General features: G+C 36.6%; 1 long non-coding RNA gene across 4 annotated transcripts in view; it reads right to left on the bottom strand.

Annotated features, from left to right (window-relative positions):
• Positions 1 to 8,301, bottom strand: part of LOC310894894 — a 35,726-nt gene extending 27,425 nt beyond the window's left edge. For all 4 annotated transcript variants that reach the window (XR_014580265.1, XR_014580266.1, XR_014580267.1 and 1 more), the window contains exons 1-4: positions 8,233 to 8,301; positions 6,554 to 6,626; positions 1,257 to 1,391; positions 669 to 796 (exon numbers count right to left, since the gene is read on the bottom strand). This is a non-coding gene — a long non-coding RNA (uncharacterized lncRNA). The remainder of the gene's footprint in view (positions 1 to 668; positions 797 to 1,256; positions 1,392 to 6,553; positions 6,627 to 8,232) is intronic.
• Between the last annotated feature and the right edge of the window lie 15,724 nt (positions 8,302 to 24,025).

The raw sequence follows: 24,025 nt of genomic DNA, 5'->3' as shown, positions 1-24,025 counted from the left end.
TGCTGAAAGTTAAAGAGAAGAAACATTATATTCTGTCCAGAGGATATAATAAATTAGAGCATGCATTTGTCTATATTTCACATGTAATCATAGACATCACTGAATATATTTCACTGTATTTGCCGTAGATTCCTAAATGGTATCATTCAAGATTAAACCTGACTTTAAATAAATACAAAGATACATAGATACATACATACATAAAAAATAGGCCTGCTGTTTAAGCAATAGAACTGAAAATATTCTCCAGCCCCTTGTGTAAAATTAAACTATATAAAATTGCATATTTATAGCCTGATGTGTAACGTGCTTTATCTACTGTAATGAAAATTTTAATGCTGCATTAATATGTCCATTTTTCTTCATATTTTTCAAATTCGTTTTCATTATGCTTCGTCTGCATTACATCTTCACCTTTTCAGCATCATGCCACTATTTTAAACCAATTATTCTTAGAACTAACGAAACTTATTGTTTAGAAGTTCATTATTTACACACCTAGCATTTTATTTAATATCCTCATTTTTAGGAGCACTAAGAAGCTCAATTGTCTTAACAAGAATTCCAGTGTAGCTATATGTTATATGTTATGACTGAAAATAATTTTAAAAACAATAACAGAAAAGTAACTCCTGAAGAAATTCTGACATATAAAAATGCCCACTTACTATGAATTGGGAAAAAAGTACACTTCCAAAACTCTCCAGAATCCAGTTAGCAGAGTTGATTTGAAACCTCGTAATTATTGTCATCACCCCTCCATCCAATAAGTAAATAAATAAATGAAATGGAGTTGCTGTGAACAGAAGCAAAGTGGAACATTTGGGTGGGGTTGTTTTCTTGTTTTTTAATGTTAGCTGATGAGTATGTTATGGAAAGTGGAACACTGAAAAATTTTTAAAAACAACTTTTTGGAAAAATGAAAATAAACACAAGCCCACTCCTTTGATAGAAAGCTACATATCTTATTATCTTTAAACAATAGCACTTTATTAGATGACTCAAGATGCTTTTAGGAACTTGCATGCAGACTCCCAAGTTTTAAAATCTGAATTTCCTGGTCATCACTGCCATTGATCATCTTCATGTATGACACAAGTACCTGATATTCTGTTAGCTGTGATTATGCAGGACATACCGCATACTGAACATGATGCAGCAGCGTTAACTTATTTTTCATCTTCTGAGCAAAGTTATGAAAGGATAAATTTTGTCAGTAAGTAAAAAATTCATACAGTCTTTAATGTAATTTTTACCTTTTTCATATGGAGCCACAGACCAGCCATAAAAGTCGTATCTGGACAAGCAGAATATCACAGTGCAAAATTTTCATTGGGACCACTAGCTGACGACTTCCTCAAGATATCTCACTTCATACTCATTGTTTTCACCTAAACATGGCAACAACAGAAAACTCATACTTTTGGTTCTCACATTGAATGAATACTTATGACTCTTCTGAAATATATCTCAAAATGCAGCAGGACTGATACTGATCTTCCAAACATCACTATGTAAACATTTCTGTTCTATACCATGTGCTATGTTTTTCCAGCTGACTTGGGCAACTTGCATCTACAGCACAATGACTTTTACAGGAAGTGGCCTCTATCAGGGACAAGGGTGAGCTTACAAATCACATACACATATTTCCCTTCCATTTCTGTGGGTTAACAACAACAACAAATCCTATACCTTTTTAGTTCAAGAAACACTCATCACCTCGACGAAGCATTTGGTCCCTGGCAATAAACAGCTTTAAATTTGGGATCTCTATGCATTAAAAAGGCTTGAGGCACGCTTCAGCACCGTCTGCAACAACCTATATTTTGCCCAATGTATTTATTTGGTCTTGCAGGGACGTTTGAATGTATGAGACCATTTGCTGCTTCTTGCTGAGATTGCCTTGTAAATCATACACTTTGTTTTGAGAGGTTTTATAGGCCATTTGTAGGGGGGAAGTGAGGAGTCAATAAACAGTGGAGCTACATATCTGATGTATGGAAGGGCAAACTGCCTGAAAGCACATGAATATACTACTGGTAGGTTTTGAAAATAAACTAGATTATAAAAACTAACGGTATTGCCAAATAACAAAATAGCAATTAATTTAGCCAATTGTTTGCATTTTTATTTCTGCTAACAGTCAGCTCAATTGAAAAGATGAACTGAACTGTAGAAAAATTCTGGATCACAACCTCAGTCCAGCCATCTAGGTATACAAATCCAAATTAGAAGTGAGGCTTCAGCTGCCCTAAACTCTGCTGCGTTGATTTCTTTACCCTGGAATCTGACTCTGGGCCTGAATTACTTCAACGAAGTGTACTTGTACTTTTCAACACTAATTAAACTGTAAATAGTGCAAGTGAGATGCTTTCTTTCTTCTTTGGGCTCCATTTTAAGAATGGCTACAAATAACATTTTTGGTTTTGTTTTTGGTGGAGGAAGTATGGGGTTTCAAATATTCTGCAGATCACATCAATCTTTAAAGAAAGGGTTGCTAAGGACTTCCTCGGTATTCTTCAAACCATTTTGCCCAGTGGAACAGCTATTTTCAGCTATGAACTGGAGCTGTTATGCTTTCTACATGATTGGAGATATTTATATTTTCCAAACAAAAATAGAAAGGATTTTTAATGTGTTTCTATTTCTTTACAAGAAATGTTATAAATCCACATTATATAATAAAAAGAAGTTTCATTTTTTGAAAATGTTTTTAGTTTATACTTTGTAAAAATTTTACTGGGATGTATAAGATCTGATTTATCCTTTACACCTACAAATGTCAAGCAGAATAGGTCTGTGTCTTGAAAAAGCATATCTGATATTTGTCTGAAACATGTAGCCTGTCCTTTGAAGATATGGGCCTTTGTAGAACAAAATGAAATAACCGCTTTGGAATATATTCAGGAAAGAAGGGTTTTGTGATAGTCTAAGGACATGACTTCAGCGGAAGGCATAAAACTATCCTCATCAGGCAATAGAATGTTAATCTAGCATAAGAGAACAGCATGTTGACTTCTCATAAATCTGCTGACTTTGCTGTTTTCTATCTTCAGATCTATTTTTCCTTGGTCTATGTCAGATGACTGCCTTACAGTAGTAGTGTTAGAATGAGATGATGAATAATCACCCATATTGTGGCACGGTAGGATATGTTAATCTCAGAATACAAGGAGGAAGAGGTGAATGACTTAGAGAGAATGGTCCAAGTCACAAGATGTAGCAAAGGGTTCATATGCTCCTCTTGAATAGGACATAGCTGGATAACTGCATCCAAGAATATGTGGAAATATTTTCTACGTTCAAACATTTATTCTCAGTCATGTAGGTGTTCTATGTAGAACACCTGCAAATCAGTGCATCTTGAGGTTCACTAGCGATCATACAATGTAGCGACAGATGCAGATAGGATTTTTTTTTATCCATTGTTAGATCAGTTTGTAGTCTAGTCCTTTTAGTTCTTTAATGGGGATTTTGGTTTGCTATTTGGTTTGCTATTTTGACAGTTTTTTGTTGTTGTTGTTGTTGTTTTTTTCTTGGCTATTTTACCACCACCAGCTGGGTTAGTCCTGGATTTACTTTTTTCCCTCTTGTTTACTTTGTCTAACATGTGCTTGATCAACTTTCAAAAGGGGTCTAACACCTGCTCTGTGCCTTCAGGATCTCAGAAAACATAATGATTTCAACTAGGCTTTTGAAAATAATCAACCTCCACAGAGGGGCTCAGAGTTTAAGCAGGAATAGATATATGTTCTCAGCTATTTTTACAGATCTTTGACACCAGCTATGCAAATATCTTGGTCTGATCATGAAAGTAGAACAATGGATCTATACTTCTGCATGATCAGAGCCTAAGTTATATTACAGCTTAATATAGCTTTTTCAAGAAGTCCATAATTATTTGCCTCACCTTTATCTTTGGTTGCTTTTGTGGTATGTGACTTGTCATCTAAGCCATGTGGCATTGCTGTTGTTGACTGACTGGATGACAAACTTAGTATACAAGGGGAACGTCAAAGAGATATCTAGATACAAATACTTTTACCCTGCAACCTCATAAACAGCAGACCCTGTCAACCTTCTTGAGAGTTTTACTTCTACTTCAACAATGTTAAAAAAATAAAACTAACCAGAACAGTTCATAGAAATATCTAGGAGAGAAAAAAAGTTCAAAAGATTCAAATTAATATCATTTATTGTTATATGAGCAAACAAATGCTTGTTTTTAATAACAAAGATTTGTTTTAACACAAAAAGGAAGTCCTACAAAAAATCCTTCCTTCCTTCCTTCCTTCCTGCCTTCCGTCCTTCCCTCCTTCCTTCCCTCTATCCTTCCCTCCTTCCCTTCCTTCCTTCCAAGAAGTTTCTTTTATGAAAGGTACTTTTCTGGCCTTCACTCTTGATTCCATTTCTATGACCCGTCTATCTGTCATACAATGTCCTCACATAAATAAAAAGCTAAAAATGTAATAGCAAATTTCCATATTGTTACTATCTTTTTTGTCCCTATCATGTTATGGACTTCACTTTCATTTTTAACACTTTTATATTTATGGTTGACATGTTCACTTTCATGCTTAATCCTACTGTTCTCTTCTATTCTGCAAGATGTCACAATTTTACACATATTTATTCTGACCCTATTTCTAATAACATGATAGTTGTTTAAGACGAGCCTCGTGGGATATATGTGTAGGCTCCTCTGTTCTCTTAACCAAAACCTGTCTGAATTTTCTGTATTCATCTGAAATGGGACTTAAGGGATAAAAGATTTACATTTTGAAGTGTTGATGTTTAGGACTACTAAAGCAGGCAATGAACCTGTAGTACATTTTCAGATAGTACTAAAAGTAGAATAATTAACCCTTCTATTCAAAAGAGGAAATGTTGTTAAGCATAGCAACAGGGAATAAATAAAGTTTTCCAGTCAAGAAATGAAAGTACTGTTGTGGAAAAGGAAGTGAGAGTCTCTTTGCTCTATTCTTGCCCCAAGAAAACACAATGTGCAGGTGTATATTTAGAACCAAACACGGATGTCATATGGTGGGTCCCTCAGGCTGCCTGAGAACCTGCAAACTGTTAAAGAAGAGGTAACATCTGCTTCCAGTAAAACTGCAATGAAGATCGAAGTGTATTAAACCCAAATTTGCTGCCCAGATCTCAAAGGAACAAGTCTAGAAAAAAGGCATCCTGTGCCTGAGGAAATGGCTTAACATCAGCAACTGAGATAGCTCCAGTAATGTATCAAGGACAAAATACAAGACAGTCAAGAGACACAGAAGTTGTAATTGCACAAACTTCTTGCACTTGATGCAGTAGGCCATTCTGAGAATTGTTATACGAGAGAGACAGCTGCCCGGATGGTGGGTAAATCAACAAAAAATGTCAACATACAGTAGCTAGAATATTGTAATAAACACTGAAAATGACCTAGCATAATGCTAATATCAGTCCACTGTTCAAGCTAACTACCTATATTTAATTTTATGTTATATGTATGTAAACATAGTATAAGCAAAACATTAAATGTAGGTAGGTAGTTTGAGTAGAAAAGAAAGAGAGGCTGTTTAAAGGCATGAAGATTTTCTCTGACTGGGCTAAGAGTGACATTCTGGCACTCTTTATACCAGTGGCAAGAAAACACAGCAGAAACTATTTCAGTGCTTTTTGCTGGAGAAATCCAGCTCAGGATAACAACAACCCACTCACCAGTCATGCTATTTTACATGTTTTGCTTTTAAGCTGAAGACAAAGTTATAAGAAGCTACTGAAAAATCAAAGGTTTTATTTTTAAAGGAATTGTAGTGTTTATTGGTTTAGGAACTTTGGTTCTAGGGGGAGATTATTTACATATATGCTTCTTAAACAGCATATAATGAAAACAGCACTATATATGGCTTAGTTTACTGTAAGACATGACATCAAGTTTTGTTGGAAATACAAATTAGGAAATTAATAGCATTCAGCAATCTTAAAGCCTAGCTATGCCTACGGATATATATACATGTATATATGTGTATATATATATATATTATTTTTTTTTCCTCTTCTCCATTGCCTTTAAATCAGGCTACTTGTACCAGGATTTGCTAGACAGACTTGACTGCCAGGAAGATGGCAGATCGATGGAAATGGACCAAGACAGCAAGGACAGATACTTAAGATCGACCCACAAGTTTTGCTGACTAGTTTTGTCAACATGTAGTTCTGAAAAAGCCATACCAGAGCCAAAATCATTCTGATGTGGGGAAATGCCTTACATGGATGCCGCTTTCCTGGCAAAAGAGGGTTTGCCAGCTTAGAGCATATTCTGCAGGGAAGCAGCAAAACTACTGAGAGAAATTCCTGCTGGTATACATGCTGTCAGTGCTCTGAGGCACTGCTGGCATAGATAAACCAATGTAACTCTAGAGAAAAAGGTGTCAGCTTCTCACTTTAGTTTGCATTTATAGCTCTAGGTTAGAGAGAGACTGAAAAGGCCACTAACACTTGTATGTAAACAGTACTGTTCTGTGTAATTTCTGCCTCTAAAATTATGAGAAATACTTACTGGGTGGTCTCCATTTGGTGGAGTTTGTACATGCATCTTCATTTAAGACTTTCCACCCTTCAATTTTGTATGCCTAGTTGGTAAAACACAGACCAGTGAAAATGCAAAGAATATGTATTTTATATAAAATTTGCATTTAGGAAATTGAAACTTGTGAGATTGAGAATTGTCACCTACTTATTTTAGCAACATTCTGACCTTGAGTAAGAGGAGATCAAATGGCCATTACTGGCCATGTAACGTAAAAGTTGCTCTAGCATGTATCTTTCAAAACAACCAGCTTTTTCTTCTGTTCTGCAATCTTCCTCATGCAGCAGAAAGGAGAAATAAAAGGGTTTTACTGTAACATGGCTTTACTTGGTGTTAGTAACAGAGTCAGTAGGTAGCTAGCCCTAATATTATCCCGGAAGTGAAAATATATATTGAAGAATTTGTAAAAGGAGTAAAAAAATACTGTAAGAATGAAATTATATTGGAACTTCAAAATGAATAGAAAGCTTTTAAAGACTGAGAAAACAATATTACATTGAATTTTCTTTATTTCCAGAGATCAAGAGCAAAACTCTGAAAATAGTGTTGGAAAACTGTTTTTGTTTGTTTGTTTGTTGTTATTGTTGTTGTTTTTAATTTTTGGCCTAAAACAAGAAATATTGAAATTTGAACATTATAAAGTCTGGATTGAAAAATGTATTACTAGTACTACAGATTAAAGAAGTTCTGATAAACTTCAGAAAAGCAAGAAAGTTTTTAGATTCTGCTTCAGACTACGAGTGCAAAAATGATTGATAGTAAAAGGCAGTGTTACTTTGAATTTTGTCAGTCATTATGTACTGATAGCTTCAGGGAGTCTGAGGTCCAGCATTAAATGACTTCTATCTTCAACTACAGAGGTCATTAGAGCTGTGTTGGAATTTTTTTCCTGTTTTGGGGTACATTTTCAAGGTTAGAAAGATTTTCCAGTTCTTCAGGAAAGTATTCATTTTGCAGAGTTTAGAGGTTTATTTAATTTACTAAGAAGTGAAAATACAATTCTGATAAAGACAGTCTTGATTTAGGAAGTGTGAGACTCATACGTCATTATTTTCTTATAAATACTGTGGCCACAAGATGATTTATTATTAATGGCTGTGCTTGTTCAGTTCTGCTGCTGCTGCCTCTGTGACATAATCAAGTATTCATCATTGCTAGAATTGGGGGGGGGTTGTTTTGTTTTATTTTTTTGTTTTGTTTTGTTTCATCCTAGTTTTTTTTGCAGTCACTGCAATATAGTCAGATAAACTGATTCTTTAACATTCAATAAAGAGTGAGCAACAAACAGATTTCAAAGCTGAGTAGTTATGTCCTAGTCCAAAAGAACATATATGACATCCCTGACATATCCCCATGGAGAGTCTGGCGTATGAAGGAATGGATGTCTTCTCATGAGACAAAAATATATATATATATATATATTTTGAAAAACAAAACAACAAAAAAAAGAACTCCAACTAGAGCTTTACTTGGACCTTTTCAGTTCTACTGATTTAATTGTCTCTGGTGCATCTCCAACATCACACTGAAACTTGCTAACACTTTTCATTCTCTGGATCAGAAATGAATTACATTTCTTTTTAATTTTCACAGAAGTCCAAGAGGAAACATTAATACCAGAATTGACCTTGTCATTTCAGTTTACTTACTTTTTATTGAAGGAAAGAATAAAATAAAAGCTCTTTTCATGCACACTCCTGCTATAGAATGTCCTCCTGAAAAGGGTAAGTTGTACATTTAGACCACTTGTGATTTTACAAGATCAAGGCTAAGTTGATTTTTTGAGTAGTTCTGATTACACTATATTGTGCTAAACTGTTTTGTCTAATTGTGTAATCAAATACAATATAAACCGTCTGTTGTTAGCAGCTTGCAAGTACCAAACAAAAAACAAGAACAGTAACTAATAAAATATGCAAGTACAAATCCAGGAACAGTACTTGGAAAATACAAAAACATTAAGTGTTATTTCAGCCCAAATCTTATCAAATACACATTAAAATTCAGTACTTTACAGATGAAACAGCACAGTACTTTAGTACAAAAAGTTCATCTCCAAAGTAGACACTCTCACAGATTTTCTGTCCTGTAAGAACAATACAGTCTGACCTGATATTGTTCAGCCTCAAGAGCTATATATCTCCTAATTTCTGCACCATATCAAATAATCTGTGGAATTAGTAGATATGATTTTCTTTAGAGTCCAGGTGTCATTTGCTACTTATTAATTGTTATTTATCACTGTATTACTGTAGTGTTCAAATGGGTTTCAGTCAACTATGATCCAGAACCCATCCAGGACAACTGTCCTTAGCAAGAAGATGACCTTCAAAAGCAAGATTTTCCTGTTTCATATGAAACTTTCCTACTCCTGGCAATAAGTTCTACCTATACGGGATGAAACCTAAATCCCTTTGAAATTGCTGTGTGTACTGCCATTGGCCTGATAACCCAGTGATATATTCCTGAAGAAGACCATAGGTATATAAGAGGACACAGTCTTTCTCTTGCATCACTGATGTAGTTCTGCTGCCTTCAAGATCATTACTAAGCTGAGCTTTGTAAAGCAGAGGGGTATCATTAAGGAGAAGTAATCTTAACGCTCACCTGGCTAAAGACTGGCCATTTTATCTAAAGATATGCACTCCAGATGTTTCAAAGAATACAATGGATTTTTGTTATGGATGTAAATAATTGAAGAAAGTGCTCCATTATGATGACCTTGAAAATCTTACTTGCTCTTCCAAGAGAGTTAACTATGTATATCATTGTCAAAGATCTATGATGTCACTGTTACAATGAAATCCCAACTGGGATGTATCACAGTATCACAGATTTCTAGGTTGGAAAAGACCTCAAGATCATCGAGTCCAACATCCGACCAAACACTAAGTACTCCACTAAACCATATTGCTAAGCTCTACATCTAAACGTCTTTTAAAGACCTCCAGGGATGGTGACTCCACCACCTCCCTGGGCAGCCCGTTCCAATGCTTAATAACCCTTTCGGTAAAGAAGTACTTCCTAACATCCAACCTAAAACTCCCCTGTCGCAACTTTAGCCCATTCCCCCTCATCCTGTCACCAGGCACGTGGGAGAACAGACCAACCCCCACCTCGCTACAGCCTCCTTTAAGGTAACTGTAGAGAGCGATAAGGTCGCCCCTGAGCCTCCTCTTCTCCAGGCTGAACAACCCCAGCTCCCTCAGCCGCTCCTCGTAAGACTTGTTCTCCAGACCCCTCACCAGCTTGGTCGCCCTTCTCTGGACTCGCTCGAGCACGTCCATGTCCTTCCTGTAGCGAGGGGCCCAAAACTGAACACAGTACTCGAGGTGCGGCCTCACCAGAGCCGAGTACAGGGGCACAATCACTTCCCTAGACCTGCTGGCCACACTGCTTCTTATGCAGGCCAGGATGCTGTTGGCCTTCTTGGCCACCTGGGCACACTGCTGGCTCATATTCAGCCGACTATCAACCAAATGTAATTCAGCAGATAAGGAAGTGAAGTCTTAATCTCTAAGTACATGTTTAAGCACATTCCTATCAATCAAAGAGTTAAAAGTGTTTTTATGTCCTGTATCATGCAGTTCTGAGTGGTAAAAATTTCTGCTTTTCAAAACATTTTCAACCTTATGAAGAAAGACAAGTAATAGTTCCTTTTGGAGCACTTAAATGTTCCATAATATCTGGATATTTAATAATTAATTTGTAATGTTTTTCAAATGGTGCTCTCCAAAGTTATCTTCTGTGCCAGCAGTGTGAACGTGAATGACTGTCCATCTCAACAGACTTTTTGTAGCTTCCTTCACCACTCCACAGGTACACATGCCACACAGGTACCTTATCCTACAGGATACATTTGCTTAGATTCAAATTGCCTAATTGACCGTCACTTAAACAGACATAGTTAACAGGTGCTTCTGGCATTCTCTGCACCTGATATCTCTAAAGTTACCTGTCCCTTCTAGTTTTCCTTATGCATCAACAATTTGGGCAGACTTCCAGCATGGCACAGAAGTATGCTGGCCTTCTTTTCACCTCCTAAAATCCTATTGCTTGGTGCTCAATGTGCTCACTCTATCCTGCTCTACGGAAGCATATGCTTCACTCAGGAGAATGTAAAAGTCAGTAGGGTGAAGGACTGATGTTCAGTCCTACAGGACAGTGATAATGCAAGTTACTTAATGTTGGGGAGATGGGAAGAAGATATTGTAGCTTTGTTATAGCAAAGTAGTCTTTGAATTTTAATTTCATTATTACTCTAAAATACATTCAGCTGAATCGGAATGAGAAATTTGAGATGAGGGAAGTCCTTTTAACATTTCTTTCCACTTACATATATACAGAATGGCAGTCAAATTTCTTAGGAGTTAATTGAATGGGAGAGGTGCAGAAGACTTCAGTAAGGATGTGTATTTAGTTCAGTTTTATGATAGCCTAAAAATAAGACAATCAGACACCTTATTGCTTACTCCAAATTACATTTAATTTACTTCATACAATGAAAAAGTCAACTAGACCCTACTGAGTAAGGTCAGTTAACCTTAGCTGGCTGTCAGCTGCCCACCCAGCCACTCTTTTACTCCCCCTCCTTCCTCAACAGGGCAGGGGAAGAAAGTAAGACAGAAAATATTATGGGACAAGATAAAGACAGGGACATAACCTAGCAATTGCTGTCATAGACAAAAAGGACTCAACTTGGGAAAAGCTAACTTAATTTATTGCCAATTAAAAACAGAAGTGGACAGTGGGAAACAAGGACAAATATTACAACATCTTCCACCCACCTGTCCTTCTTCTCAGGCACACTCTCACTCCTCCATCCACAACCCCTCCACCTCCTGCCCCCAGGCGGCACAGGGGCTGGGGTCAGTCCCTAAGAGCCCCTCTCTGCCGCTCCTTCCTTCTCACACTGTGTCCTGCTCCAGTCCGTAGACTCCTTGTTTTCCTCAAGGTGCCCAAACATGGCTGCTGGGCCCAGCCACGCCCTGTGGTGGGACCACTGTAGCCAGCTGGAAGTGACATGGGGAACCCAGGCCTCTCCACACAGGTCACTCCTGCAACTCCCAACACCTTGCTATGTAAACTCAATACCATGGATTTGAATGCTTTTGATTGTCTTTTCTCTTGGTGACTTAGTAAAATATTGTTCCAGCATTAAAATTCACAATCTGAAGTTTTATTGATGCATTCTTCTGTTTAATACAGATGTTTCATGTAGCCAGGCTTTTAAAAATTGAAACAACTTCTCTACATTTAGTAACTTAGCAAATAAGGTAGGGAAAAGTGACCTGAAGTGAAGTAAGATAAAGTAAACTAAGATAAAGTAAAGTAAAGAAGGGAGGGGAGGGGAGGCGCGAAAGGGAAAGGGAAAGGGAAGGAAAAGAGGAAATGAAAGGGAAAACAACTGTTTTCTTTGCTGTTTCTGATAAGTGAGCATTATCCATCAGAGTCCTCTTTAATTGATTCATATCTATAAAATAGTAAGTCTTTCTTTGTTCCTTAGGCTTTAACCCTTGCTTTGCACTGATGATCTTGCATAGGGAGATGAGACCTATCTCATAATATGTTTATAATCCAAGCTTCAGTAGCATACTGATTCATTAAAATAAACTGGAGCTGGAAGTGAAATACTGGCTTTGCTGATGGCTTTTCTGAGGACTAAACTATCACTGTCAATCTTTGTCAGTAATTTGAAGATACTTCCTAGTCAGGGGGAAGAGTCAAGGATCTATATGTGTGGGGCTGTTTCAGAGCAGAAACAGCACTCATAAGCCTTTTTTTTTTTTTTTTTTTCCTTCTAGCAGGCAGACGCCAAACTGAGTGAAGGGGAGCTGAGATCTGTTTTTGGTTCATCTGACTTGCTGTTCGAAGAAGATTCTGTACTTCTATTTTACTGTCTCTCCATTGCCATATCAAAGGGGCAAAGTGCATCCTCAGCATGTTTGCAGATGACACAGAACTGAAAGAAGTGGCTGATATGCCAAAGGGTTGTCCTGCCTCTTGTCACATCCAGAGGGACCTCAGCAGGATCAAGAAATGGGCTGAAGTGACTCAAAAAGTTCAACAAGGAAAACTACAAAGTCCTGCACCTGGGGAGGAACAACACCAGTGACCAATATATACTGGGAGCTACATAGCTAGAAAGCAGCTGTGCAGAAAGGGACCTGGGATTTTGGTGGAAACCAAGTTGAATATGATCCCACAGCATGCCCCTGCTGCATAGATGGCCAATGATATAATGGGTTGCATTAGACAAAGTATTGCCAGCAGGTCAAGGGATGTGATCCTTCCTCTCTTCTCAGCTCTAGTGAGACCACACCTGGAGTACTGGGTCCAGTTCTGGGTTTCTCAAAACAAAGGAGACATGGAACTACTGGAAAAAGTCCAGCAAAGGGGCATGAAAATGTTGAAGGGACCAGAGCATCTCTCCTATCAGGAAATCATTGAATCAGAGAATATCCCAAGCTGGAAGAGACCCACAAGGATCATTGAGTCCAACACATGGAAACCTTTTTCTCAGTAAAGACTGAGGGAGCTGGGACTGTTCAGCCTGGAGAAGGGAATGTTCAGGGGGAGGGACATATCTAAATATCTAAACCTGAAGGGAAAGTGCAAACAAGGTGCAGTCAGGCACAGTGACAGAACAAGAAAAAATGAGCACAAATTGGAAAAAAGAAGGTGCCATCTGAACATCAGGAAACACTTTTTCACTGTGAGGGTGACCAAGCACTGGCACAGGTATCCCAGAGAGGTTGTGGAATCTCCCACCTTGGAGATATTCAAAAGCCTTCTGGACATGGTCCTGGGCAACCTGCTGTAAGTTTCCCTGCTTAAACAGGGGGATTGGACCAGATGGCCTTCAGAGGTCCCTTCCGATCTCAACCATTCTGTGATTCTGTGACACTATGATGTCCGTTTGGATGGTGACTTTTTCTTTTTCTGAATTTGAACAATGTCTCACAGACAGTTCTGACTGATTTCTAGCTGCTACTATAATAATAAATACAGAGAATAAACAAAATGAATATACAAACATATACAAATATCTAGATTAGTATTAGATTTTAGATACTGACAGTATCTACAGGGTGCAGTTTCATTAAATAAATCTAAATGTCAGTGCAGATTTTGTTCTAGCATCTTTGCACATCTTGACTCTGATGTGTCAGATCACTTGCACAGTCAGCACAAAACTAACCCGAGAAAGAAACAGAATAGTTTCTTTCAAGCTCAGTAAGTTGAACTGATTCATCAGGAGGCCAAACAAAAGCCAGAGCTGCTAAGAGGAAGAGGCAGTGGGGAACTGTCATAGTCCAATTTAAATCAGCTTATGCTAGCCCAGAATTTTTTCTGATTTACCAAGAAAAGTAAACAGTTTAAGACTGGAAAATGCATGTCAACCGCGTTAATATATCTTATATATTAGGCTCACCAAAATTATCTCAGGCTGAACTACATGACAAACAAGGAGAGACTGAGAAAGCTGGGTTTGTCCAGTCTGAGGCTAATGGAGATCTTACTGCTGCCCCAAACTACATAATAGTACAATGTAGAGATCAGGCCAGACTTCTCAGAAGTGGACAGCGAAGGCATGCAAGGCAATGGACATGAGTTGAAATGTGAAAAATGCTAGTTTGATATAAGGAAAATATATCTTACATCCTGAGGGTGACAAATCACTGGAAGATGTTCAGAGAAACTCCGAGATCTCAGTTATTACATGTATCCAAAAATCTCTAATGGACATGGCTGTGACCTGCCTGCCCTATACAGACCTGATTTGAGTAGGGATTTAGACTAGATGACTTCAGGAATTCTCCTCCAATATAAATTTTTCAGTGATTCTAGAAATATAATTTCTTACACATAATACATAATTATTAAGACCGGTGATAAACTACTACACTGTGTTTTCAGATCCTAGATCCTGTGTCCTTTCTGGATGCTCAGAGACTTGGAGAACTGGATTCCCAATAAATAAGAGTACCACAATTCATATAGTAAAAATCAGTGCAGAAATGCAAGGCTGTTGGTATTATTGGTCATATCTTCACGGTGTGATTATTTGTGTAGCACTACCCAGGTTCTCCAAATCCTGCCCTAAATGTGTATGTTTAAATAGTGGAATGTATTCTGTAACTAGTTTCATTTCAGGTTGTTTGAAATCCTGCTAAGCAATTGAACTGAACACTTGAACGTGTTACATACACTTTTCCTCTTTAAAATCAGGTGAAAGAAGAATTTTTCTCTTTGTCTTTTCTCTTTGTCTTTCCATAAATAAGGAATCCTGTTCTTTAGGTCCACTGAATGTTTATCAAGTATGCATGTATCGTTAATTTATAGCAAGCACTGCTGTAGTTTTGGAGAGATCTGTTATTCTGAAATATTGACTGCAAAAATAGGAGTAAATATTTTCATATTAAGTTACCAAAGAATTGTAATTGATCACTTTTCTATATAACTTTAAGAGATAGTACAAACCTCCTGGTAATCTAGTGACTTTATGTGACTGAGAATTTATTATTTTACACATTCCATAAAACAAGATTTTATGTAAAATAATATCTATCAAAAGCATAAAATGTAATTATTTTTTTCTTTAGATTACAATGTATCAGTGAAAGATCTGTACAGTTCCCACAAAAGCAATGTGGTTTATAAAGATTTAATGCTGAAAGGAACCTGCCCTTCATGGAACAGAGTTGTGTAGTATAGAGCACATAAAAATGAAAAATCTCATTTTTGTTATGGAAACGTGAATCTACAGAGAATTATTAAAAATGGAGCCACAGCATAATGACATAAAAACTTGCATGCTGACTTTTCTGAGACAAGATGTATGTTACAATTGTGCTACATTAATAAAAGATTAGCTAAATATGCCAATTATCTCTTCATTGTAAAATTTCCCCCTCATTCACTATCTCTAGGAAGCTGAGAACTATTTTACCAATTTGTTCCATTTTAATCATCTTTACACAAGATGAAAATTTACACAAAGAACCCCCTCAGTCTGATTAAAAATAGCACCTTTCTCCTTTTCATTTCCACCGTATTACTTTTGCTTCATATCTTATCAGAATAATTATTAAAAGTTCTGACCAAATTCTGTCATAAGCAGTTCCATTGTTTTCACTGGAACTGCTTGTAAGTGGCTCGATCCAATGTCTACTGGAAGAAAAAGGGATTTTTTCTATTGATTTTTAATAGGAGCTAGAACACTTCCATAGTTCTACATTTGTATTCATATGCATAAAATACTCAGTGAAAACAGAGTGATTTATTTTATTGTATTTTTTTTTATCAAGACAGTGCATTCCAAATGGAGGTGGCCAATACTTTTTGTTTCTTTGTTTGTTTGTTTTTATGCATTTGCTCATATGCAGCTAACAATGATAAAGACACCAGGAAGAGTTCATATATCTAGTTTGATCTGATTTAGTTGCTATAAGCTACAGATTTTTGTGAGGGAGAACAGCAACAATCCCAGTCTGATGAGAATTGTCTTGATTTGAGGACACATTTCTCGATCAGTTCCCAGAATAAGAATGTCAAATGCTTCTACAGAAGCTTAAAAACTGCCAATATCAGAACTCCTTGGAAGGTATTAAGTGAAAAGATAGAGAAACCTAAAGTGATTCTATTAAACATAATAATACATTTATGTGTGCTTTTTTATTACAAATGTGCTCCTGTCTCATTAAATTAGCAGAGATTATCCCTATTGTAACTATCTCCATCTGCTATGTAAAAATACATTTGACACTTCTCAATGTGACAGTTTAAATTTCTATTGTTTATTGCTAAACCTTCATTGCCATTTTAAAGCTAGGGGATAACATTAGAATTGTTAAAATCTTCAAAAATGTCATAACTTTATTTTCAATATCACTGGGTGACTAGACTTTCAATGTATTGAGGGAAGCCATTTCCTATTAATTTCTGCTTATCCACATTACATAAATTGAATATACAGAATTGTACGTAAGGGATTTGAATACCCTGTTTCAATTAATTTCTCTGATAATTGGGAATCAAAATCCTTTTTATGATCTTGATAAACCTACAGGCATATTTTAAGGGCTCCTGTAAATATTTAGGAGGAATTCTACTTTAAGCATTTGAGTTGACTTTAAGTAACTACTTTTGCTCTTTAAGATAAATATATATATACCTTTTTCATCATTTGCAGCCAGTTTGGGGTTTAATTCAGAATCTCCGATTGAAGTAGAAATTTTCAAAAGCTTCACTGAAAGTCAGTGGTCAACCGGAAAATTGGGAATTTAGTGTCTTGATGGACAATGTCTTCATACTTTCTATTTCTTGTCCTGAACTGCTCTACATTTCAAGGAAACAGGTGACAGTGAAAGAGTGGCATCCCAGTACCATTCATCTTTTCTTCTTTTCCTCCAACCCCAGCCTAACAAACCATATTGCTTGTATTCCCGAAGTTAAATTACATATAACATTAACAACAGAGGAAAGCAACTATGAAAACTGATATTTGAATTTAAGGTCAGAAGAAAGGTCAGAAAAAAGACAACAAATTGTTGCAGTAGAAAGATGTAGTGAGGTTGTTCCAAATGGTAGTTTCTATAGCACAAAGGATCTAATAACAATGTGACTGCAGGCAGGACCTGAGACAAAATGACAGAAAGAGCAGTTAACGTAGTGAGGAAACATTCTCTCTGTAAACTATCCTGCATGCTTTTCCTGATTTCAGAATACATAAACATATAGTTATTTATTTATTTATATGTGTATTTAGATTTGCATGCTAATCTTAACAAGCTTTGGAAAATATTATTGTATTCAACTGTTAACTTAGAAAGAAAGAGGTTTCAGTTCCCAACAAGAAATGATAAAATTATCTTCCCATATTCATTTAAAAGTTTATTTCTGTTTCAGAAATAATGCTGGGGAAAAAAAAAAAAAAAAAAAAAGATAATAATAATAAAAAATTTCACCACTTTACTTTCAGGATTTCATATGTTAGAGCTTTAGCTCGTATTTATTTCCTTATATAAACCAATCCTCTGGGATGCTGTGTATGAAAAACTCTGAAATAGGACTTGACCTTTGCATTAAACAGAAAAAAAAAAATTAAAACACATTGTGATGTAATGCCAGGTTACTAGTATGTTTAGATATTTTAAACAGCATTCTATATGCTTGACTAGGATTCTCATATTAAACTGGTTCCCTGACTTGGCTATTTCCAAAAATTTCATGAAGTAGAGTTTCTTTTTCCATATAAGTTCATTTCCATCATGTTTACTGTCCAAACAAACCCATGTATGTGCACTAAATACACACATATGTCTGTCTGTAATGGGAGGAGTTTCTTCATATCTGAGAAACAGATGGAAGTCTTCAGCAGGACTAAGGTAGGATTATAGTTTCATTTTAATGTTTATACTCACAGATAAAAGCTATCACCCATGCAGCAGGGGAGATAAGATGGCAGACAGCACTAAGCTGCCTTCACTAAGCAGTGCTGATGGCTGCCTTTTTGGCAGCCTGGGGCAGTATGCATGATTAAAGAGAGAAACGTAAGCTAAACCAGACACTTTAAAAACAAATACACTCTGAAATAATGTTAACTCCACTTAGCACCTAGGATTTCACTGTATATATCTTAATAGTCTTAAGCAGCTCTCTTTGTAAGTAATTCATCCAGGAGTTAATGTGTCAAGTTTAATATGCATCAAGAAATGCTCATTTGTAACTAAAAGCTCCGTAATGCAGAGGAGCTTTTCATCTTGGACATGTAATCACCAGCCTTCAAGCAGAACACACCAGAATATATATCCTGTGCTCGAGCTCTGACTGCCACAAGAAAAGGCTGGCATGAATTTTCTTTATGTTATTCCCCTTTCTCAGCCTCCTCAATTCCGAAGAAATCTAGATATGTTGCACAGATGCTGAAAACGTAGAGTAAATCAAAAACTGTTCTCACTAGAAATTGTATATGTAAAATTTAAAGTGTATCTTAGCTAGCTTAAGATACAGAAGACTGCTGGAGAGATAGGAATGCTTTTACTTTTTGTCTGTCTTTGCCTGTAGTAAGCCTGATCCACGCTGATCTTAATAGGACTGTTCACCTGTTTAAGATCACTGAAAGTTCTCAAACTGATTAGGGGTAATTGGGCATGCTTGGCTTTCAACTGAATGCATTGGTATTAGCTGAGTGTGTAACCTTTTTGATGTAAAAAGGAAATATAGAAGGTATGTCCGAGTCAGAGCTGATGTTTTAAATGTAATATTTTAAGAAAGATTACATAGACTGAACACATTAATGAATTATTTACAATTCAAGCACAGACATACTGTTAAAAGAAGCATGGCTAAGTATGGACTGTTTAAATATGAAAGTACTAAGTCTAGTCTTTGTATCTAGATTTCAGAGTAGGATGGTCAATATCAGTATTTAATTTAAATAAATAATTAGAAAAAGATCTAATATTATAATATCGAATAATCATCACCTTAGCAACATCTAGAAAAAAAAATAAAATTCTAGTGTGAGTAAACTCCAAAACTCAGTTTGCAGATGAAAATACAGTGAAGTAATGAGCTGTTCAAGCCGCCTAGCAGAAGTAACTGGGATTAGACCCTGTATCAGCTTAATTACAGTCCACTGGACCATTCTCCTTGCAATGCCTAGATATATGGCTTGGACTGGCATACACTTCGTTGGGTTAGAAACTATCTGGGTAGCCAGGCCCAAAGAGTCGTGGTGAATAGAGTTAAATCCAGTTGGAGGCCGGTCACTAGTGGAGTCCCCCAGGGCTCAGTACTAGGGCCAGTTCCCTTTAATATCTTTATCGATGATCTGGATGAGGGGATCGAGTGCACCCTCAGTAAGTTTGCAGATGACACCAAGTTAGGTGCGTGTGTCGGTCTGCTCGAGGGTAGGAAGGCTCTGCAGGACAGGCTGGACCGATGGGCTGAGGCCAACTGTATGAAGTTCAACAAGTCCAAGTGCCGGGTCCTGCACCTGGGGCACAACAACCCCAAGCAGCGCTACAGGCTGGGAGATGAGTGGTTAGAAAGCTGCCTGGCAGAGAAGGACCTGGGAGTATTGGTTGATAGTCAGCTGAATATGAGCCAGCAGTGTGCTCAGGTGGCCGAGAAGGCCAACAGCATCCTGGCTTGCATAAGAAGCAGTGTGGCCAGCAGGTCTAGGGAAGTGATTGTGCCCTGTACTCGGCTCTGGTGAGGCCGCACCTTGAATACTGTGTTCAGTTTTGGGCCCCTCACTACAAGAAGGACATTGAGGTGCTCGAGTGAGTCCAGAGAAGGGCAACGAAGCTGGTGAGGGGTCTGGAGAACAAGTCTTATGAGGAGTAGCTGAGGGAGCTGGGATTGTTCAGTCTGGAGAAGAGGAGGCTCAGGGGCGACCTTATCGCTCTCTATAGGTACCTTAAAGGAGGCTGTAGCGAGGTGGGGATCGGTCTGTTCTCCCACGTGCCTGGTGACAAGATGAGGGGGAATGGGTTAAAGTTGCACCAGGGGAGGTTTAGGTTGGATATTAGGAAGAACTTCTTTACTGAAAGGGTTGTTAGGCATTGGAATGGGCTTCCCAGGGAAGTGGTTGAGTCACCATCCCTGGAGGTCTTTAAGAGACATTTAGATGTAGAGCTGAGTGATATGGTTTAGTGTAGGACTTGTTAGTGTTAGGTCAGAGGTTGGACTAGGTGATCTTGGAGGTCTCTTCCAACCTAGATGATTCTGTGATTCTGTGATATATTATCCTACAATTTTCTACATGGAGTCGAATAGATAATGTAGTCTATGGTTTATAAAGCTGCAGGACATTTGAGGGATATTTTAGTAGGCAAGCTGTCAGTAACCAACTGGGTAAAGAAGGCTGAAGAACAAAATTAATGAAGTCCTAGAAGTGAGAATATTCAGGTCTTCTTTGTTTATCTTGAAACTACTTTGGGAATTGAATGTGTGCTCAAATATGAGATAGACTTGACATTTTGTGCAAAAGAAGATAAATTCTGAATTTTATCTTTTTAACTACATTGAGAAGTAATGACAGTATCTCTGGTAGCTGATCTTCTCAAGATCATCTGTTCTGTCTTTTCTTTCTTCTAGACGAATCCATGATTTTTTAGGTCCATGATATATGTGTATATGTATATGTATATGCATATGTATATGTATATGTATATTTTAAGCTGGTTACCTAAATTAAAATGTTGTCATGAAAAAACTACATGAACTTTTTGTATCTGATGTTTACAGTCATAAAACCCAGTTTCTCTGGGTTTCTCTCTTTGCATAAAATTTTGTAACTTTACTTTTTTTTTTCACTTTTTTTTCCAGAAAATGTAGATTCATCTAAGATTCAGTTTTCAGTGAAATATACTGATACAAATAACTCATCAATAGATCAAAGTATGGATATTTGGTGGAGAAAATGCAATAGCAGTTTGGATCAATTAGGAGCATTTTGGATCTTCAGAAATACGGGCTTAAAACCTTATTCTGATTTATTCACATGAAGTGTAATAGCCACAGTAACAGAGCAGATGATCCTCCAATGCCCAGTTTTAGACAGCACTTAAAGCACTGTCCTTGCTTGGTGGAAAGGGGATAAACAGGTTTTGTAGACATGTTTAACATCTTTGCTGTAGACAGTTATACAGTGTTTTCTGTTATATTTTAGTGGGTTTAGTTGTAGATTTATTAGTTTTTGTTCTTCTAGGAAAGTTGTAGCTGACAGGGAAACAGATTTTTGCTCAGCTGTAATTCTGTAGAATTATTGAAATAAGAAATACAAACTTTCTTTTGATATTTGAGAAAGTCTGTGGGATTTCACTGTTTATTGATATTACAACAATGCCCAACTAAATGCACATAGCAATAAAGAGTTTCTATTCCAGGGAATGCAAAATCTAAAGGAACAGTGGTATTCAGTTAACATCAAGTATTATAATCAATCCATGTTTTATCTTTGAGGAAAAATGTAGTGAAGAGTTTAAAAGCCCTTTCTAACATTAAAAATGAAATCTGTAACACAGCTAGGGACCATGTTTAATTTTCTAGATTCATACTACACTACCACTTTTCTGTTTGAATTTGCTCAAGACTTCTGTGTCTGTTACAGAATTCTGCCAGAAAGCTGAAAAAAAAAAAAAAAAGGAAAAAAAAAAAGAAAAGAAAAAGAAACAATCTGACAAAAAGCCTGACTCTATCATTATGGCTAGAATCAGTCCCTGCCATTATTAATCGAATGCTCCTATTGCCTGTGGTAAGGCTAGAATTTCATGCAAAGTTTTAAATACTCCATTTCCATAGAAAGCTTGGAAAATTGTAAGATTCATCAAGTATGCAATCAATTCTAAATATGAAGAATAGAACATTAAAACTAAGGGGTTACAATCTTCTGACATATTCGAGTACTATTTTCTTTCACCTTTAAGAATCTCTTTCAAAATTCCTGGTAATCGGCAATACCTATCAAATTTATTTTCAGAGACAAGAGTACACTGAAATAGTATACTGAAAACAGTATACTCAAAACAGATCATATTTGTGAAAAATATTATTCCATCTTTACTCTTAGATGTGATGCTTTCTGAGGAAGAGCTGTGTGCTTCATATTCATAATGACTATCTCTGTGGAGCTCTTTGCTAATTTAATACCTAGCCATTGACTTGAGCCCAAAAAACAAATGATTTTTAGAAAAGTAGTTTTTGGTGAAAGAAAATTCTAAAACTGCAAACATTGCTGTGTTTTCACAGAAAAAAAGAAAAAAAAAGATGAAAGTAAACATATATGAAAATAAGATAGCTTCATCTCTTTCAAAATAACAATTTATTGACCATATTTATTAGGAGTGCTTAGGAAAATTGTCTTTATCTTCCTAAGAGTATAATCAACATGTAAATTCAATAAAATGGCTTGTTTAACTAAAAACTTTAAAAAAGTGAAGGGGACAGTCATATCAGCAAAGATGGTTATGTTCATTCTGTTTTGACAGAAGGATGCTTTTTCTTCGTAGAGGCCTTACATAAAACTTCGCAATGTATTATTAGCCTCTGCAACTCTCTGTTGTATATCCTTTCTTGCCTTCTCTTATATTACAGAGATAAATATTTTGTTCAAGAGAACTGCTGAGATTTTATAATGCCAACTAAAGCAAAGCAGAAATTGAGAAAAGAAAAGGCAGGACACCATACAGCAAGTAGTCACTTGAGCCCAATAAATTATGACTACAACTATAGTCAGTATCATTTAAGTAGTCTTTAGTTTCTGATGATAAAGCACAAGCTTATCACAGTGCTGACAACTGCCAGCCCCTATGGCCCCAGTTTACAGCTTGTCCATTTGTTACCCAGCCAGCCACAGTGAATTTAATATAATCCAATAAACAATCATGATAGTCAGAAGCAGAAATGGACTCAAACTTAACCCAGCAGAAAAGATTACCATCCAGACAGGGCAAAGTAATGAGAAAAGCTGATGTGAAGTCTCCTGGTCATGCATCATGTAGCTATTAAACATGTCAATAGTTGACCGCAGCAGAGAGAACTAATATGATCAGGGGTGAAGACTAACCGAGAGGGCAACATGTGTGTAGTGAACATCCCTAAGACACAGCTCTCAATGATGCTCCTTTTGGTAGCTGAGCTTGTAAAGATGGTAGCAACACCAATTCAAATGTATAATTAAGCTTTGTGATAGTTTCATTCCAAGAAATTATATTACTTGCATTTTTTTGCTATGATGACATATTTTTTTCAGTTAGGGACATGTTTGAATAATATATTCTAGATCATATAATATAATAATATAATAATAATAATAATAATAATAATAATAATATATAATATAATCATATAATACAATCCATCCTAAAACCGAATCATACAATTCTGTATGATTTCCTGCATAATTCAGATCATAAAATGTCACACACTATTTCCTGCATTGAACTCATTGCTTCTGTTTGAATTACTGCATGTCTTTCAGAAGGTTATCCAGCTAAGCTGTCTTCAAATTATATCAGATTTTTGTTGGAAGCACATTCAGAAGGTACATTAGGTCCATATTTGTGTGTATGCAGTTGGTTACTTTATTTTTTTTCCCATAATCATAACCCAATGGCATTAAATATGAAAGGTTAGCACAATATGAGTGGGAGGTTCAAGTGTGTTATGAAGAATTTTCTCAGGTCCATGATAGACATTCTGGTAAGATGAAAGACCTTCAAATATCTGGTGTGAAAATGATGTGAATTACTGTAATATGAGATGGATGACCCAAATTCAAGTATCTATGTCCCTTCCTAGCAGAGCGCTCAATCCTTTTTCAGCCGATGTGTGTTGCAGGGGTGAGGGAGAAGCAAAGAGGAAAGTTTGCTTATCCATGTTTCTCTCAAATTTCAGGAAGGTTTAAAAAACCACCCAAATGCTAACAAT

The sequence above is a fragment of the Anser anser genome (assembly GCF_964211835.1).
Source record: "Anser anser genome assembly, chromosome: 2".
Classification (NCBI taxonomy): Eukaryota; Metazoa; Chordata; class Aves; order Anseriformes; family Anatidae; genus Anser; species Anser anser.
Note: the sequence above shows the minus strand (reverse complement) of the source record. Positions and strands in the feature narration are given on the sequence as shown.